Source organism: Panthera pardus, unplaced genomic scaffold (genome assembly GCF_024362965.1).
Source record: "Panthera pardus isolate Hobbes unplaced genomic scaffold, ASM2436296v1 HiC_scaffold_8, whole genome shotgun sequence".
Taxonomy (NCBI): Eukaryota; Metazoa; Chordata; class Mammalia; order Carnivora; family Felidae; genus Panthera; species Panthera pardus.
Window position 1 is genome coordinate 155,903,960 of NW_026527013.1, and position 13,113 is coordinate 155,917,072.

Consider the following 13,113-nt stretch of genomic DNA (forward strand, 5'->3'; position numbering starts at 1 on the left):
GCCATTTATTCTGACTGTTGGCTTTGGATAAAAACCCATATGCAAAAAAAAAAAAAATGTAAAAGAAAAAGATGGAGATAGACTTACTGACCCCCAAATAATGGCCACACAATGGAGAAAAAGAAAGAACCCAGGGGGGTGGTAAAGAGAGGCTTAATTTTTTTTGCCATTATTTATCTCTTTTTAAAAAAAAAATTTTACATTTATTTATTTTTGAGACACAGAGAGCATGAGCAGGAGAGGGGCAGAGAGAGAGGGAGATACAGAATCAGAAGCAGGCTCCAGGCTCCGAGCTGTCAGCACAGAGCCCGATGCGGGGCTTGAACCCACAAACCGTGAGATCATGACCTGAGCTGAAGTCAGACGCTCAACCGACTGAGCCACCCAGGCACCCCTATTTATCTCTATTTAAAACTAAGTGGCCAAATGTTGCGATGTGTCCAATGTTAGTGATCAGAGATATATCTCATTAGGAGTTGAATAGACCGTGGTCTCTGTAGTTCCTGCTTGTGTATCAAATCTTATGAACTATTTCTAGTGTCTCTGAGTCATGCCTAAGTGTGGCCATTATCTTTTACTGAGACAGTTCATCATCCCTGGTAATTCTTTGACACGTAGTTACAAATTCAACAATAATCTTTTTCCAAAAAATACAATACAAAGGACTATTTGCCTTCACATGTAAAAAGTCATGCTCTTTTAGTTTTCCATGTAGATTATTTGAATTTATGTATTAATAACATCCAACAGATTTATTTGGGTTTAGTAATAGAACTCTTCTCTTCCCTACTCCTCAAATCAAGTGCAGAATCTGTATTTTGGATGACACAGTTCCAGGCTCCGGGCTCTCCATTACACAAAAAGCTATAAAATGGCAAGAACTCTTGTCTGGATATTTTCTGAGATCCTGGTTGATGACAAACTCCCCATTTACTGTTGAGAGATTAAAAATACAAGGTCAAATCTAATACTAAGTCTTTTAGACAGTGAGAAGGTACCTATTGAAATAGCCTCATTAGGTGGCTTGTCATGGGAGAATTTATATTTCCAAGGACCTTCTTGAAAGTCAGAGAGAGTGAACTATCAGTAACCGGTGAACTCTCAGACAGAAATACTTTGTCATATGCAATAGGAAGCATAACTGGTTAGACCCTCTCTCTCAAAGAAAAAGTAATTAGGAGGACACTCTGGGAGAAATAAGTTAGATCACGTATACACAAAGACCCCAAATCAATCAACATAATTATAGCAAAAGTTTAGAGGACAATTAAAAGGACTCTTGTGGGGCACCTGGGTGGCTCAGTCGGTCGAGGTCGTGATCGCGCGGTTCTTGAGTTCGAGCCCCACCTCGGGCTCTGTGCTGACAGCTCAGAGCCTAGAGCCTGCTTCGGATTCTGTGTCTCCCTCTCTCTCTGCCCCTAACCCACTCGCATTCTGTCTCTGTGTCTCTCAAAAATAAATAAACATTTAAAAAAAATTTTTTTTTAAAAGGACTCTCGTGGCCGGAACAATGTCACAGGGAGTTTAATTTGCTAAGAGCCTCGATGAAACATTACATGTCTTTCCTCTTTGCCACCAGGATAGGAACAAAGGAAGACTATTTACAGTAGAAAGTTCTTATATGGTTCTTAATATATGTTGGGCATCCCTCTAGAAGCTGAAAACAGTCAATTAGTACATTCCATTTTACAGACAAGAAAATTGAGGAAGAAATGTGATTTTCCAAAAGTCATACAGCTAAGAAATGATGGAAGGGAGATTCAAACACAAGAAATTTGGCATCAAATTCTTTTTAACCACTTTCAAACTACTGCAAACAAAATTAAAAATCCAGATTTACTCAACTAGAGAAAGAAAGCGATTTTCTTGGGAGAAGTGCTAAAATCTAAGGAGACTTCGTATTCTCGTGTGAAATGAAAAGGGAGTCCGGAGGGCTAGGAAAGACAGATTTAAGGGGAAAAGGGAAGGCATTGGGGTTCAGTTGCTCTCAAAGGAGTTCTTGTTTCTGAGGCAGATCAGATAATTGGGCCCAAAGAATCCTAATAGAGGAAATAGTACAGGACCTCAGGGGACACATTGGAATGTCTCCCCAAAAGACAGGATGACCTTCAGAACCATACCTGTAAGAATGGCTACATATGGGGGCGCCTGGGTGGCTCAGTCAGTTAAGTGTCTGACTTCAGCTCAGGTCATGATCTCGTGGTTTGTGAGTTTGAGCCCCGGATCAGTCTCTGTGCTGATAACTCAGAGCCTGGAGCCTACTTCAGATTCTGTGTCTCAGTCTCTCTCTCTGCCCCTCCCCCACTTGTGCCCTGTCTCTCTATCAAAAATAAATAAAACGTAAAAAAAAAAAAAAAAAAAAAAAAAAAAAAAAGAATGGCTACATATGATCTGGATAGTTCTGACAGGGAGGCCTAAAAGATCAGTTGAAAACACTAAAATTATTCTGTGAGTCCCAGCTATAGTCTGGCCTAAAAGACATGTCTATTATGTATAAAATATATAAATAATTTAAAAAACATATTATAAATATAAAATTATGAATCTTAGCAAAGTCTTAGGAAAAATGGGGCATATTACAAAGGAAACAGGCAAAACATGAGAATACCTTGTAGATAGGATTACTCAGCAGAGGAAATTGAAGATATGCAACATTTGTTTTAATGGTGCTTGTCTTAGAAGACCCAGACGTTGTTAATGTCACAGATCTCATTAGGAAGGATCACAGAGATAACATCAAGATTATATTAGAAAGATTTATGACTTGGACCAGGATGCAAACATAGAATTTTGAAAACATATTCAATTCCAGTGATTATTACTAACATCACTGTGTTTGAGAAGGAACAGGATGAATTTTCAAAGCATTTTAAACTCCTGGAAATTCAACCCAATCTTTCTTACAGGATTAGGTAAGAGCCGAGGGAAATAAAATGATTACATTTGTATCGTTCTTGTAGCAATAAAAAGGTGTAATGGAAATAAATACGAATCAGATCCTGGAACATTCCATATTTGAACAAGAGAGTCAGCTGATGAAAAAAAAAAACTGGATTGGACTTTCCTGGTCCCTTATAAGGAATTGTATAATGAAAGTAATACATATCAGATTCAGGGCATCTCTGGGATTTTATTACTGGTAGTTCATTACGATGTCATTTCATTGTGGCATCATGGGAAATACAGCAGGACGGATTGGGGAGGGAAGAGAGAATAGAGAGCTAGTTCTCAGTTTTTCAGCCAGTGTGGACTTGGAATTAATTACTATACTGTTGTGAACCTTTTCCTGTCTTCCAAGGCCCAGCTTAATTGCACAGCCTTGGTTCCAGGAGGGTATCCTAAGGAGCAGGGATGATATTGGGGGAGATGCCTCCAGGTGCGAGCAGAACTGTCCTAAAAGATGCTCATTTCTTGCTGCTCACCGGCAAAGAGTTTGCATATCAGGCACCTTTATTCACCACTCTCTTTTACGGGGGCGGTCCTCCAGAGCAGTGCTCCCAGTTGCCACCCCTCCCCTCCCTCTTCTCGGTGGCAGGAGAGCAGAGCTCGCCGAGGGTGACTTGGGAAAGGAAGGACCTGAGCAGGCTCAGCTCACGGCCTCCAGCTTGGCCCTTTGTATTTGTCAGCCTGTGGGGAAGACACGTTCTGTTTCCCTGCCTTGAAATTATAGTAAAATTAGTAGGCAGACCCAATTCAGGAAGTAGGAAGTCAGGGTGATGGGCCGTTCAGTTTAGGGGAATGCTGGCTTGCCCGCGTAGCTGCGCTCTTCAGTCCTACCTGCACCAGCGCCAAAGCTGCAGTTTGGTTTTCAGTTTCTCTGACGTCAGTATCTCTCTCTCAAATGTTTTCAATCTTAGAAACAGGGGTTAGTATTTCCGAAACCCCTAAAAAACCAACAGCTCTAACTCCGCTCTACCCCTATAGGCATGGGACACAGTATAGGGCACTTTGGTTCCTGACCAAAAAAAAAAAAAAAAGGCTCATTTCTAGTGACTCTGCCCCACTGGCCGCCAGGAGGCACTGTGGTTCCACTACCACTCAGCGGCTCTGGGGGGAGCTGGGAGCGCTGCCTAACAGCAGCGGCCCTTAGTGCGAAGCACTGGCTTGGTAGCTGAATCGTGAACCTGATTTGCAGACACCGGGTGAGTGTCGGAAAGAAGACGAGGGCGCAAAGACTTCTATTCTTGCGCAGATGGGTTAAGACCAATAGGGAGCATGGGACTGCAGGCAAGTTGTGAATGGCCACCATACACAGGGGCCACAAGTTCACACCCCAGAGGTACCAGAGAGTCCAAACGAAAGTAGTTTTCATGTGTGTTGAGCAAACAGACACTGTGGAGGAGTAAACAAGCACATAGGATTCCCATCCCCTCCCTCCGTGGACCCAAGTCTCGTGGACCCACAGAGGTGTGTGTTTAGGTGGGTCAGAAGTAGACTGCAAAGATCACGGCCGAGTTTCTGTTGAGGGGGACCATTCCCTGCATAGGGACAGGAGGGCAGGGCAGGGTTCATTTCTGTGACTACGTAATAACGGAAGCCCCTTCCCGGTGGCAGAAATGCCTTGATAGAAAAGAGGATCTTGTTGTTCTCTAAGTTGGTACAAATCATCAAGTCAGCTCTCTGCTATGTTACTGAAGAGATTTAGGAAATGAGCCCCCAAGGCCATCTGTCTCTGCTCTGTGGGCACCTCCGAGCCAGCACAGGATGCGGGGGCGAGGGGCTGCGCGGATAAGACTGCGTGTCCTGCTAGAAGGAAAACAAAGCCGAGTCAGGAACAGCAGAGAAGCTGTTGACATGCACAGTCCTCTAATCCCAACCTGGTCCCAGCCTACTGCTGGGGATGGCATTGGGCAGGGGGTTAAGACAGGGCCCGGAGGAGGATGGCCACAATGTGCTAAGTCGAGGGGCTCTGAACCTTCAGAAGTCCACGAATACATTGACAACACCAGGACCTAGAGTGACTTTAGGTCTGACTTTTCTCTCGACCAAGGCTCAGAGTATTGAGGAAGGAGCTAACCTGCTCACCCTCTGAACTTGTTACATGCTCACAGCTTCTCTGTTTTATGACCTTGTGTCTCCCAGAGGAGACAGATCCTGCACAGGAGTAAGAAAATCCCTGCTGCAATGCTATGCCCTGATCCAGGATGCTTCCCATGCATCTCTGTCAATATTGCACCTCCTAAGGTCTGTATGCAGCTCTGACTTCTTCACCCCCAGGCTGCAGGATGCTACCCAGAAACAAGTAAACACAGGACTGGGGAGTGAACGCTGCTGATTCTCTTCTGTTAAGAAAGTTTTACTGTTATAACTTCCAAGTGGCTAATCATACCTTTCTCTCTCATCTTGACATATTCCCAGTTTGGGCAATGGGAGGAGTGCAGCTCTGTGCCAACAGCAGAGACCTGGGAGCAAACGTGCTCCACCTTCTCCATGGACAGAAATCTTATCACTATTCAAACCCCAAAAACCAGGTCATTTTCTAGATTTGCATCCCCCCCGCAGAAAGAGTTAGTTTGTGGGTTGGCTTAGTATAGGGAGAGAGATAGGCACTCATTTTTGAGGAACCTTTAGGAGCTGAGGATTAACCGGGGACACTTTATTGTGTATCTTCAAGGAGAACTAAAGCCCTCATTTATCACACACAATCCACACCAGTGCCTGAAGGATTAGCACAAATCTGGGCTTCACCACAGAGAAGTCAAATGGGACCCCTATGTGTGGAAATGCAGAAATACAGGCAGCACTGTGATGTGGGTGGGGGGCCAGGGATCACACAGCACAAGGGCATTGGTCTCTAGGCTTCACCAAGAATAACGTCTTCACAATCCTGTCTCTTCCCAGGGATTCCATTTAGGCTCCCCCCCCCCCCCCACGAGCACTGTGGCCAAGTCAAAGTGCTTCTTCGCAAGGATCTGAGGCAAAGCCCTAACTGAGCAAGGAACGATTTTGACTTTGTGTTTGGTATCACGATAGGGATTGCCCACGAGAGGAAGAAGAAAAGTACTGAGATCTGAAAAGTAATTTATTTTTTTTAGTGTTTATTTTTGAGAGAGAGAGAGAGAGAGAGAACACACATGGAGGAGGAGCAAATAGAGAGAGAGGGAGACACAGAATCACAAGCAGGCTCTGCACTGTCAGTGCAGAACCTGACGCAGGGCTCGAATTCACAAACCATGAGATCGTGACCTGAGCTGAAATCAAGAGTTGGACGCTCAGCTGACTGAGCCACCCAGGAGCCCCAAAAAGTGATTTATCGATGTCGGAATCCCGAGTACTGGTGGCACACCCAAGTGGAAATATCCAGTAGATGGTGGATACGTGATGTGTCTGGGAGGGGAGAGTGGTGGAGGCCTGGGCTGTGGGAGGTATAATTGAGGAAGGTGTTTTGAATGAGCCAATCACATCCTGGGGTAGTTATGATCGAGTCCAGTCAATCCTCTGTAGAGAAGTCATGCTCACCTTTGGAAGGAGGTCCCATGAGCAGTGACAGAGAGCAATATCGCTGTCAGGCCATTCTCTACTGTATGGAAATGGGAGGGGTTAGAATGCCCCGCCCCTCTGTTCATGCCCACAGGGGCCTCATCTGGGTGAAGCCCCCTCCTGGCCACCCTGCCATGGCCACCAGGCTCCTCTGCTGTCTGGCCCTTTGTCTCCTGGGAGGAGGTAAGTCCCCAGAAATAAACAATCTTCATTTTTAGATATCTCCGATTACAATTCCGTTTATGTCCCTTATTCTGCCCCCAAATTCTGTCCCCTTCACACAGAGCCCACAGATGCTAGAGTCACCCAGACACCTAGGCACAAGGTGGCAATGATGGGACAAACAATAACTCTGAGATGCGAGCCTATTTCTGGTCATGAAGTCCTTTTTTGGTACAGACAGACCTCAGTGCAGGGACTCAAGCTGCTGATTCACTTCAATAATCAAGCCACTATAGATGACTTGGGAATGCCCAATGGCGGCTTCTCGGCCAAGATGCCTGACAGATCATTCTCCACCCTGGAGATCCAGGGCACAGAACCCGGGGACTCGGCCACGTACCTGTGTGCCAGCAGTAAAGACACAGCGCTGCAGAATCACCCCCTCCCTGCACAGAAACCCCCAGGTTTCCCCTTCTCCCTCCAGCCCCCAGCTGTCCTTGGCCGTCTTTCGAGGCTTCCCTTCTCTCAGCACAAGGACGTGAATCTGGTGTTCTACATGTCCCCGGGGAAGGCAAGAACACATAAGTAGAAAACTTTGGGTAGGAAGACAATAGGGGGTTGATTTCTGACATTCCTCACAAATTCTCGCAGAGGATGACTGAGTTCAAGACTGAGGGTGAATGTCACCCACTGGGCTTTCAAGTGATTAAGTAAACTCACAACTGTGCCACAGCATAGCCTGAGTTCTCTTCAGTTAGTGATCTGTACTCCTCCCGCCCCCCTACCCCCAGCCTTTGCCTTCATCAGAATGGTTGACCTAGAGTGGTTATCTCCAGAGAACAACCCGGCCCTTCCCATTTCTTCCAACCCTTCTCATTCTCAGTTTCCCATAACAGTCTTCCTTAATTGTAGTAAAATTCCTTTCCATAGTCTCATTTATTTTAACTTTTCGTTTAAAAATAACTGGGGGGGGGGGGGGGCGCACCTGGGTGGCTCAGTCAGTTAAGCATCTGACTTCAGCTCAGGTTGTGATCTCACGGTTGGTGAGTTCAAGCCCTGCATCAGGCTCTTTGCTATCACCACAGACCCTGCTTCAGATCCTCTGCCCTCCTCTTTCTGCCCCTCCCCGGCTCTCTCTCTTGCTCTCAAAAATAAATAAACATTTTAAAAAAATAAATAATAAAAATAACTGTAAATTCACAGGAAGATGCAAAGTAGATCAAAAGGGTCCAGAGACCCGTCATCCAGTTTCCGCCAATGGTTAGATCTTACATCATCATTCTAAAGTTAGCAAGACCATGACGTTGACATTGGCTCCATGTGTGGAAGCAGTTCTAAGCCATTTCTGTCACATGTGTAGGTTCACACAGTCACCACTGTAGTCAAGATACAGAACTTTTGCAACACTACAAAATCTCCCTTTATAATGTCACACACACACACACACACACACACACACACACACACCATCCGTAACCCCTGGGAAACACTAGTCTCTACATCTATAATGTTGTCATATTGAGACCGTTGAGACTGTCTTACAGGTGGAATCATATGGTTGGTGACCCCTGAGATGGGCTTTTCCCCTGAGCGTATTCCCTTGAGATTCACCCAAGTTGCTGCATTTAGCAATAATTCATTTCTTTTATTGCTGATTTTTGTTCTGGGGGCATGCGTGTACCAGAGTTTTTTTCACCATTCACTTATCGTAGGACATTTTGGTTGTTTCTAGTTTTGACTATGACAAATACAGTGTCTATACATAAACATCTGTGTGCAGGATTCTGTGAGGACACAAGGTCTCATTTCTCTGGGATACTTTTATGCCCAGGAGTGAGGTAGCTGGATTACACGGTGAGTGTGTTCTGACTTTTTTTTAAATTTATTTATTTAGAGAGAGAGAGAGAGAGAGCATGCAAGAGTGGGGGAGGGGCAGAGAAAGAGAGAGAAAGAAAGAGAGAGAATCCCAAACAGGCTCCATGCTGTCAGCACAGAGCCTGACACAGGGCTCGATCTCACGAACCCTGAGGTCACAACGTGAGCTGAAATCAAGAGTCAGACACTTAAGTGACTTTGCCACCCAGGCGCCCCAAGTGTGTTCTGACTTTTTAAAGACACAGCCAAATTATTTTCCAGAACGGCTGTACCATTTGACACTCCTAGAGATTCATTTTTCATCCAGTGATTTCAATTTACATGCGACATACCATTTTATTATTTCCACAACAGGTGTGCAAAGGACCAAAAGAACAGAAAATCAAACGTGGTAGATTCAAATACTCTTTTCTTTGGATGTTTTGGTATGCTTCTCTTTAGAATATTTGAATTCTTTCTATCCTCATCCAACTGGGGATCTGCCTCTTCAGTGCAGTCATCACTCATTGCGGCTGTCTGATGCAGGGTCAGCCGTTCAGAAAGCTGTGAATCCACTGCTGGCCACGTGATTCATAAAAACATCAAGTTCCCAATGATGTCTCCTCCAACGTGCTTAGTTCTACCGGTTCCAAGAGTACACACTGACTTCTCTGGGCATGTTCTTGCCAGAGACAAGACCACATACCCTTCTCTGGATTTTGCTTGGAATTCATAGACATTGCTTGCAACTCATTCTGGTTGTGCTAATTGTCAAGCTATTTTATACAGTCATTCCAATGGCAGCCCTCGTACACGTAAGATTGTAATGTAGTCAGCAATGCTTCGGTGGCATTTGGCTTTAAGAAGTCTACGTTTGAAGTTTCGCTGGAAATTTAGGATCACGTGAATACTGCCCTATGACCACAAATCTATTGTCATAGTCGGAGATTTGCTGTTCCCAGATCCTGACCTCCCAATGGAAATGGAGTGGTGGAAAAATTCGTTCCTCTTGCTGGTATTAATCAGTGGCATTATCGGTTTCTGTGAGTGACCCTCATCAGCACTGAGGTCCCTTTTGCTTTCCATTGTTGCTTCTCAACTATTTCTTGTTTCTCCTACCTTAAAATTCCCAGCATCTTGAGTGGATTGCAGCACCTAGATGATACTCAGTTTCTTCTTTTGCTCACCCCAATAATCATTTCTTCCAATGCATCTCAGATACTCACTTCTATTCTTCATATCCTAGTCTTGTAATTACAAATAGTTTGAGTTGCCTCCAAAATCAATCTCTCAAACATCCTAGTCTCTCCCACAACTTCCTCTCATCCCATCCTTGGTTCTACCCTGAAGCCACTCTTCAGCCCCATTAGGAACTGTAATACGTCATATTTCACTTCTCTTCTTTCCTTCTACCATATTACTACTTTTCATACCTGGAGTTGGGGGTGGTGTCTACTCTCTGGATCTTTGAGTGGCACAGAGAATCTGAAAGGTTCCTTACTCTCCCCAAGCAGCATTACAGTTGCAGACTGTGTCTTGAAGCCTGTAAGGCCATCTGAACATAGGAGGCCGTAGACTTTTATTAAAAGAATTGTTGTTTTTTATTGCTTGTTAGTTTCATCCATCAATCATAGTTAAACTTTTTTTTAACTTTATTTATCTTGCGAGAAAGAGCATGAGCAGGGGAGGAGCAGAGAGAGGGAGAATCCCAAGCAGTCTTTGAGCTGTCAGCGCAGAGCCCATCACAGGGCTCCATCTCACAAACTGTGAGATCATGACGTGAACCAAAATCAAGAATCAGATGCTTAACTTATGGAGCCACCCAGGCACCCCAATCATAGTTAAACTTTTGACGACTACAAAAACACTAAGAAAACATATGTTTACCTAGAATGTATGATCTGATCGCATTTATGTGTATGTGCTTCACCTTACAGGCACAAAGAAATTAAAAGAAAACCAAATAGCATGTTTATTTATTTTGTAGGGATGATCAAGGCAAACTGTCAAGGGGGAGATAATTTGCACAATAATGCATAGTATGTAAGGTTATAAGAATAATTAAATCAATAAAACCCCTTATTGAAGTTTATATACGTTTGCATGTTTGTACAAGGAAGGCAGAAGTGGTAAAATGTACCACTGATTATTTAGGACAAAGCTACAGAGGAAGAGCAGAAAGATCATTTCCCTTGTCTTAGTCCATTTTTCTTTCTAAATTTGAAATACCCTTTACCTCTACATGATACATAGGTAATCTAAAAAGAAAAAGAAATTCACCAGTTAGAAGAAAAAAGAGAGAACTTATATGCAGAGCAAGGAAGAGCTAAAGGTATAGGAACTTAGCAGGTTTCAGACCAGATCTAGGTTTTCAATGCCCATATAATAGAGATGACACAAGACCTATAATAACAAGTCTTACATTAATCCTGGAGTCTCAAAATGGTCACAGCCTTCACAGACTAAAAGTGTTACAACCCAAAGACCCAGAAATGCAGTTAGAGAATTGTGTGTTTGGTCAGGACATTGAGTGCTAGACAAAAGGGAGAAGTTAGCAGAGAAATTGAAATTCTGGACTGTGTCTCACATGTTTTGGAATAAAATGTTGCCAATGTTGTGTGAAATGGAAACCACACACTCAGAAACTGAGAAAAAGGTCTACAACCATTGAAACCCTTGGGGACCCAAGAGTAAGAAATTCAGTATGGCCCTGGAGTGGACTTTTCTTCCAACCCAGATGGATTAACAGGAATCTGATTTAACCTGCTCAAAGCAGCTAAAACAAACAAACATAATACATGAAACAACAGTTTTCAAAGCATTATAAATCAGGCAACAAAAGACGGTGATCCCCAAGAGATGAGAAATAACCAATATGAGCTCTATGGCCATCCACCTCACTACCTGGAGGGAGGCCATGATGGGGCCCAGGAGAGGAAACCCAGGCAGAGCATGGTGAGCTCCCTGATGTCAGAGTTCAAGTTGGAAATACAAGAAGTGAAAGAAGGATGCTTGTAGATACTTTTCTACTGGCCACAAGGAGGCATTATGGTGTCACTGATAGCCAAAAATTGTAGAGAATGTCTTTGGCATTCTATGAAGTGTGGATATAAACAGAGGATTGCAGGGCTTGACTTCTGTATTAAGATGAGGATAGTTTGTTATCAACAATAGCCAAAGTATGGAAAGAGCCCAAATGTCCATCGATGCATGAATGGATAAAGAAGATGTGATATATATATATATATATATATATATATATATATATATATACACACACACACACACACACACACACACACACAATGGAGTATTACTGGACAATCAAAAAGAATGAAATCTTGCCACTTGCAACTACGTGGATGGAACTAGAGGGTATTATGCTAAGCAAAATAAGTGAGAGAAAGACAAATATCATATGACTTTACTCATATGAGGACTTTAAGACATAGAACAAATGAACACAAGGGAAAGGAAGCAAAAATAATATAAAAACAGGGACGGGGACAAAATATAAGAGACTCTTAAATATAGAGAAGAAACAGAGGGTTACTGGAGGGGTTGTGGGAAGGGGGATAGGCTAAATGGGTAAGGGGCACTAAGCAATCTACTCCTGAAATCATTGTTGCACTATATGCTAACTAACTTGGATGTAAATTTTTTAAAGAAAAAAGAATTTTTATCATGACAAAAAGAAGAAATGAAATAAAATCTCTCATCATTAAAAAAATTGGGGGGACATGAATAGACACTTCTCCAAAGAAGACACCCAGATGGCCAACCGACACATGAAAAAATGCTCAACATCACTCATCATCAGGGAAATACAAATCAAAACCACAATGAGATACGACCTCACACCAGTCAGAACGGCTAAAATTAACAACTCAGCCAACAACAGATGTTGGTGAGTATACGGAGAAAGAGGATCTCTTTTGCATTGCTGGTGGCAATGCAAACTGATGCAGCCACTCTGGAAAACAGTATGGAGGTTCCTCAAAAAACTAAAAACAGAACTACCCTACGACCCAGCAATTGCACTACTAAGCATTTATCCACAGGATACAGGTGTGCTGTTTTGAAAGGACACATGCACCCCCATGTTTATAGCAGCACTATCCACAATAGCCAAAGGATGGAAAGAGCCCAAATGTCCATCGATGAATGCATGGATAAAGAAGATGTGGTGTATATATATATATATATATATATATATATATATATATATACAATGGAGTATTACTCGGCAATCAACAAGAATGAAATCTTGCCATTTGCAACTACGTGGATGGAACTGGAGGCTATTATGCTAAGTGAAACTAGTCAGAGAAAGACAAAAATCATCATGACTTCACTCATATGAGGACTTAAAAAGACAAGACATGTGAATATAAGGGAAGGGAAACAAAAATAATGTAAAAACAGGGAGGGGGACAAAACAGAAGAGACTCATAAATATAGAGAACAAACTGAGGGTTACTGGAGGGAGTGTGGGGGAGGTGGGCTAAATGGGTGAGGGGCACTAAGGAATCTACTCCTGAAACCATTGTTGCACTATATGCTAACTAATTTGGATGTAAATTAAAAAAAAATTGGCATAAGACTAGGGAAAAAATG